Raw genomic sequence first — 8,057 nt, forward strand, 5'->3', positions numbered from 1 at the left:
ATCTGAGATGAGGAGGGAAAAAAGCAGATAAAAGTTTTGGAGTCGGAGAGAGAGAGGGAGGAGGAAAACAGACTAAAGGGAGAGCAGATTGAGTCTATGTTAATGCAAACGGTAGGAGACGATTGATGGAAAAAGAGGAGAAAGCTCTCTGCCTCAGGAGTCCTCCTGTTCATCTTCTGCTTCTTCCTCTTTCTGTGAGGCTGCTGGACATCATCCATCACTATGTTCTCTGACAGCAGGGCTCCAGCGCCGGGGGAGCAGAAAGGCTTCAAGCCCCACGCCCCCAACTTCATCCCTTGGCTGCGCAATAGTCTGAAGCCCCACCACAGCAGTGACCTGGGGCTCAATGGACCGTACAAATCCAGCTCAGAGACCCGCAACAACCTGACCCCGCTGGAGAGAGCCAAGGGGATGGGGTTCTTCTCCATCCACGGAAAGGACCGGGCAAAGAAGGGGGAGGCTCGGTGCAATGGCGTGGGGATGGCGAGAATGCTGCCAGTGGTGCTGCGGGGTCACCACATCCTGCCAGGGAGTCTCGGGAAGCAGAAGGAGGACCGTCCTGCCGCGGGGGACCAGTCTCCAGAGCCGAACCCGTCTCCAGAGCCGGACCCGCTTCCCAACACGCAGAGCACTCCAGGGGACGGACAGCAGGGTCTGAGCAACAGCTCCACATCTGTTCAGGACAACCACACCTTTGTTTGGAACCACAGCAGCCACTTGAGTGTCCTTCAGTCTCAGACTGACGGAACTAGCACCTTGGTCAGGAAATATGGGCCACTCGTGAGACCCCCTCCTGTTCCTGTTCCTGTTCCTGCACTGCTCATTGAAGAGCCAAACTGTAAGGTGCCTGTTGTGGTGGACATGGAGGACAGGAGGGGGAAGGTGTGGGACTACGCCAGCAGTACCACCTACCGCAAGAGAGACCTCCATTCATCCAGCTGGGTGAGCTCAGACACTCAGGGACTAACAGACAGGCAGCACTGCTTAACCTCCAGCTTCAGGACCTCCCAGAGCCAGAGAGACCTGAGGGAACCACATGTTGAGCATTTCAACAGGCCCCTCAATGGAGTCATCTTCTCCACCGAGGTTCCTCACAGAGGCCTGAGCTGCACCACAACTCTACGAGGCCCCAGGAAACCTAGACCAAGCTTGGAGCGTATCGCGGCCCTGGGACAGAACCAGACGTGGGTCCAATATAGACCGAATAAGGAAGGGGAGCTACAGAGGAAGGAATCAGGCTGCAGCAGGAAGGTGGTTCGAAACCAGATCAAACGGGTGGTGGATAACCTGGAGCAGGTTCTTACAGCGTTGAGGGACGTTCACCAGGAAATGAAAGAGGTAACATGTTGGATATTTGTTGATTCTGCGTAACATTTAACCTACATGATCATGTATTTCCTGATCTCAAAAAAAAGATCAGGAGCAGAGAAGTTACTGCATCCTCTCACATTAATTTAGTTGTATCCTCATGCAGGAAATATTCATGCTTATGCTATAAAACCTGGAGGGCTTACAGATAACAATGCAGCCTACAAATACACATCCTCAGCAGAATTTAACATTCATTAAAAAGTCAGCAGCAGGGTTGGATGAATCCACTGCAGTCTGCTAACAGTTTCGGCAACTCTCGTCTGTCATCTGACTCCAAGCATAAACAACACTTGGGCTCAATTTGTGTGTACATTTTCATAGAGGTGAATGACACAATAGTTATGCTCCATTTGCATTATGCATTCAGAGGCTGCTGAGATGTGACATGAGCTGAAGCAGTCGCCGTCCTCGCTGCATCTCTCTGTCTTTCTTCCACGAACATCCACCCTCATCTCTTCCTCCACTCTCCCTCCTCATGGACAGATGCTGCTCCAGGCACAGCTGGAAAGCGTTTTATAATCCATTTATGTCTGAGTATCTCTGCCTCGTATTCTTCATCCAGTAAAAGTGACACGTAAATCTCACCTCTTGGCATTTGATCTGCATCCGCGGGGTCGCGACTAAACCCGAGGTAGTAACCTCATCATTCTGGCTGCAAGGTTTTAGTGTGTGACAGCATTAATATAACACTGATGAAAGAGCATATAGGCTACACGAAAAGAGGGCAAAGGAGGCGGGGGAGAAGCAAGCAGACACTGTGATAGAAAAGCCCAAATGTTCACAACAGAGACGACAGATCAAAGGAAGATAAGGCACCAGAGAAGACTTTGGTCGCATATTTATTTCAAAGCCCTGTTTTATCATTCTGTTGCATGAGAAGCAATCCTCAGTTTTATTTAATAATCAATCACTTTTATAAAAAAAGGAACTGGAGTGAGCCTTTAAAGCATTTTAGACCGAGACTACATACAAATATTAAAGCAATACTAAAGACCTCTGTCTCAGAAAACATATATAAAAAAACAAGCTCCCAGATGAATATGGTCTTCTACTAAGATATTTAGACAGATCAAAAACAATATGACTCAGAACCTAAAGGAAAACAACAATATTTAAACAGAATTGTGTGACTTTTATGAAACTCACATGAATGAGCTCTACAACCAACATCTTTCAGCACTCATCAGCCCTGTGTGTGAGGACCAGGGGGGTCAAAAAACATCGTTTTTAATAAACACACTTGGGAGCAGCAGATGAAGGTCCTTTTCTCTTTTATCTCCTTTGATTTCTGACATTAACAAGCAGCCCAGAGTCACATATACATGCTGTACTTCAAAGTAATATGAAAAGCCTCTCCCAAAAAGCTTCAGCGTTAAAAAAAGAAAAATCAGGTCATCTTTTGACATCAGCAAGGATGTTGTTGAACACAGAGAACAAAACAATAATTCATCTGTTCCAGCAGGACCGAGGATTTATCTGTGCACACAGAGCAGGTGGAGAGATAGGTCAAACATTTCCCCCAGTGTAATTTTCTACAATCTCTCCTGCCTCTATCATTATAATTGTGTGTGTGTGTGTGTGTGTGTGTGTGTGTGTGTGTGTGTGTGTGTGTGTGTGTGTGTGTGTGTGTGTGTGTGTGTGTGTGTGTGTGTGCGTGTGTGTGTTGCATTTAAATACATACGTTGTGTATGTCTGTACAGTACACTATAGTGTGCTTTTCACAGTAAGGGAAACCCACTTACATTTAGCCTACATATTTCCCAAAATACATGGTTTCTAAGCTGAGGTAAACATTTTTTGCAGTAAGTTGTAACTTGTGTGACATACTTACAGATTGGAGCTGTACACCTGGTGAGAGTCCACTTCTGTAAGAGTCTGACATGCTCCAATTTATAGATGCAGAAATGCAAATGCAGAAGAAACAAATGAATGCAAACTTTATTATAAAATATTGCCATGACTAAATAGATGCTCATACTGAGATTGGTTTTGTATGTAATTGATGATTTTCTCTTTCACTTCATTTCCTGTCACCTCTGTCACCTCTACTATCCAAATAAAGTGGTTAATCTCTCAATTGAAGAGATGTCTCGTGAAGATTAATCGAGTTATCAAAAACATCATTTGTCAAAAATGCCAAATATTCTCTCGTTCCATCTTCTCAATTGTGGGGATTTCTAACACTTTATTGACTAAATTATCTCAATTGGAAGAAAATGAATCAGCAGCTTAAACAGAAATGATAATAAAATAAATTATGAGTTTCAGAATTTCATTTGCTATTGCACTTTTATAATGTCATAATACAAATCAAAGCAGCAGAGGTCACGTCTCTGTGCGGGTCGAGTTCCAAAAACTCTGGATCCTTTTTTCAAACTAGAAAGCTCCCTTCAGAGGCACAGGAGGCATGGCTGTTTTCACAGGTGGAAAGATCTTGTGTAAAATCAGTGGAGTACTTTACTGTTATCATTTTTAATTATCACCATGCTGTATGTATCCATCATAGGTGGTGCAGCAGATTGACAATCTAACCTCAACTATTGACCTGAATGCGGAGGAGCCTGAGAGAGGCGACAGTGCCAACCCTCCCAGCGACAGCAGCTCCAGTTCAGGTTCCTGCTCCAGCGAAGTGACTGTGGGCAGCATCCATCGGAGGCCCTCAGAGCCCTCAGAGCAGCCTGGTACCTCAGACTCATCTGGCAGCCTCAGGAGGGGCCATCACAGCAGGAGCCAGTCTCCACCAAATGTGCTGCTGTGCCCCGTAACCTCTGGGTTTTCATCACTGCGGAGTCAAACTCTTCGATTCCCCTGCAGTCTGGGGTCTTCTCCCAGACAGGGTGGGCCGTTGCAGCTTGATGTTCCTTTGTCTCCCCAACGAAGCCTCCCTGTTCGGCCTCCTACTCCTGGTCTCTCTCCTCTAACAGTAAACCTCCACCACCTTAACAGCCCTGGGTCTCAGCCTCACTCCCCTGGGCCTTCCTCCTCCATCAGGGTCAGTCCGGTCTCCCTTCTGTCTCCAAAGCCTTACCCACCCCCCACGCTTAGCCCTTCTGTAATCATAGAGAACAAAATCGGTACTTATAGGACCCCACAAAGTGGCCACCCATCTGCCAGTCTGCTCCCTCCATCACCGGCCCGGCCGCCGTCTGCCAGCTGCCCACCAACCGGCTCAACTCAAACTGTGTCCAACACTGAGACAGAGAGGCAAGTATCCTCAGCAGGACCCGCTGCCCCTGCAGCCACAGCTAAACCAGCAACAGCCGTAGGCCGCAGAGGTCGCAAGCCTCCTCCGTACCCTCACCACGGATCCTCTGAACACACAAAGAAAGTGAAGGAGCCCCGCAAAGCTCCTCCGTACCCTGAGAAAAGAAAGCTGCTCTCTACCACAGTGTGAGACAATGCAGCAGGACGGGGGAGGCTGATCGAACAGAGCCACATTCACAGCACCAGTCGCAAGAGTGGAGAGCGATTCAAGGCCCGCCAAGTTGTGCTGAGACCAAGTTTCCAAGGTGACAGAACGCAAACGCAACTTGGGGTGAGTATGTCAGGAAGAACAGCTTGGCTCTGCAGACCTTTTCCCGCTTCTCTTTCTATAACAGTCTCTTGAGTATATACGCAGAACATACACAGGGCATCATAACATCTGTCTGGGTTAGTACTATGGTAACAAGAGCCGCTATATAGATGCTCAATTTTCACCGCAGCTCTCAGACTCCCACAGATTGCGCCATTGGAAGGGCATGTTAGAAGACCTAATTAGAAAGAAATATGAAGGAAATTGTAATTATTGCAAGATGACAAGACAAAGTAAGGTCTGATTACTTTATTGCACTTCAACCAAAGCAGCCAGACATATCCACTCACATGTATCAGCATTGTCTGGGTTAGATAATTGCTGTCAAGAGTCGAGATGGTTTAATGAGAACTCAGTGCAGCTATGGGTACTTTGGCTCAGCAGTGTGAAAAGCACGCGCTGGGGAAGATAGTCTGTAGATCTGTGATGAATCACATGATATGAGGAACTTAGCAAGGCCAAATACGAAGTGAGCAGGCAGAGTGGATGCGAGCTAACTGGGTCGCCGGCCCAGCGCCTGGGTGCACATCAGGGGAGACAGGGGGCAGCTGGCCATTCATTGTACCCTTCACTGGGCTCCTGGTGTTACTAGAAGCCTCTGGTTTGACCGACCGGGTCACAATCTCCATCTGTTCCCCTCTAAATGTCGAGAGATGCAAAGAGAGAGAAATAGGAGACAGGTGTGTGTGTGTGTGTGTGTGTGTGTGTGTGTGTGTGTGTGTGTGTGTGTGTGTGTGTGTGTGTGTGTGTGTGTGTGTGTGTGTGCGTGTGTGTGAGAGTGGAAAGAGAGAAAAACAAGCACTGGAATGCTTGTGAGTGCTAATGAAAGAACATGTCATACAGTGCAACAGAGTGGTTCATTGATGTATTTTTTAGGTCTGTGGCACTGAGGAATTAGCTATATCAGGTGTTGGATGCACAGAATACAGGCTACTTGTTGTAGGTTTAATGCATTGTTGGTTTTGGACTTTTATGGGATTCATTGACATTGTAAATAGAGAATATCACCTCACTCATAGGCTATTTTAACAAGATTTAGAGTCTACAGTCATGCTAGCGGCTCCGTGAGGGGTGCTTTGCGCTAAATGCTAACATCGTTACGCTAGCACGTTCACAATGACAATATTAACATGTTGATGTTCAGCAGGTGTAACGCTTATCATGTTCTGCTATCTTAATTGAAGTATTAGCATGCTAACACAGTGTTCGCAAGCTTACAAAAAGTACAACTGAGGCTGATGAAAATGTTGGCCAGGTATGGCTGCACGCTCAATGACCTCTCATTGCTCAAAACAAATTCTATTGGATGTTTTATTTGTATGACAACCGCAGCTAGATGGCACTGTCAACGCCATTTTGGACTGAACACATTTGAGTCTGTGGTCATGGGTGTATATAAATATGTCTATACATCAGAGGACTTCTCAGTACAAACACTTAAATAGCACCCTTTTAAATAATGATGTCCTAAAATTGTAAAAATTCACTATGGCTGCATTCCTTTTGAACTGGGAAAAAGGCAATTCCCCAGTCCGATTTTTCAAGCTGGTAAACTGCCTGTAGTCGGACGGAACAGACAATCCTCTGGGGAGCGTTTAATAAATAACTAAGTAAATAGTTATATTAGTATGCATATTTATAATATTTTTTCACTGCTCAACCTAGACCATTTTGGTAGTGGCATTACATGTATGAAAATACAATATAAATAATTTTGTTTTACTTTCTAGGTCACGTTATACTGGCGTCCTTTGATAATAACACTGCAAATAAGTCTGTGGCTTTCGGTCCAAAATAAGCGTCGCTCGGCGGCTGCGATGTAATAGAAGTACTAGTTATCTTCTACTTTTTATCGATGAAAGTTATTTTTCTGCACCCGGAGGCACAAAGGAAGCACAGAGAGAGACACTTTTTTGGACTGTGTGTTTGGCTAACAGCTAACGGAATCACCACTACACACTTTGCTGAGTAGCGTTGCATAGCTGCTACTAAGCCGCTACTAAGCTGCTGCTACGTGGGCAGACAGCTTGGTGAATTTAACTTTGTTTTTGGCAGTATTGCATGAAATGTCTTAAACGACGACTTAGAGCCGATTGCCTGCATACCGTTTTTGAGTTTGAATGAAGCGCGCCTGACAGCCCATTAAAGGGCCGCTAGCCAATTGTGGGTTGTGTCCATTCAATCAATACAGCAGTGGTCATTGCACTCACACCTGACGGAGATCTGAACTCTAGTGCACCGTTCTAATTTTGCATGTACGTGGTTTCTATCAGTATTGGACAAACTACAATTCTCACCTAATTATGCTATAGTGTTATGATCCCCAGGATTCAAAGATCAATTTGAGGGGTCGTTAAAAGATTACGCTTTTTTTTTTACACAAAGCTGTGCTTATTTCGCAGACTTTCACAAATTACTTCTACAGTACTTTAAAGCAGGAAAAAAAGTGTCTTTGATTGATCGTAGACATATAACTAATGATGAAGGGCTGCAAGTAGACATTGAAAGTAAAAGTACAAATAATTAACAAATATCGCCTGACAAGAGTAAGTTGAATTAAAAAGTGTCATAAATATTACAGTAATATTAAGTTGTCACAAGCCAAGAGTTCGACAATATTTTATGAGTTACAATTTATCCTGAGAGAAACACATATTTTACTTAGAACCAAAAATGTGATTGGTCTGCTGGTATCACTAAAATAACAGTCAGGGGGACACAAAAGTCAGTTGGATTCATCCTCTGGGGACCATAAATGTCTGTGTGAAATGGAATTGAATAGTTGTTACAATATTTCAGTCTGAATTAAAGTGTTGGATCGACTGATCCCTGGAGCCATTTTGCAAGCGTAGCTAAAAATCTTTCTGATTTCTCTTTAATGCACGCCATCCAAATCTAAGCTGGTTCTTGGCAGCATCATTTGTATATATTTCCCTGATGGTCGCACTGTAGGAGTGGGAGGAAAGTTGAAAGTAAACATCTCTACTGGTAGCAGATGGTAAACAGTAGTGATATAAGTTCAGTGTTTGGATGACAGCATAGAGGCAGCGTTGAGTCTCAGACACACTGTGAACTGGCAGTAATCAAAGAGATATTGTGCTGCAGAGACTTA

Source organism: Taurulus bubalis (assembly GCF_910589615.1).
Source record: "Taurulus bubalis genome assembly, chromosome: 7".
Classification (NCBI taxonomy): domain Eukaryota; kingdom Metazoa; phylum Chordata; class Actinopteri; order Perciformes; family Cottidae; genus Taurulus; species Taurulus bubalis.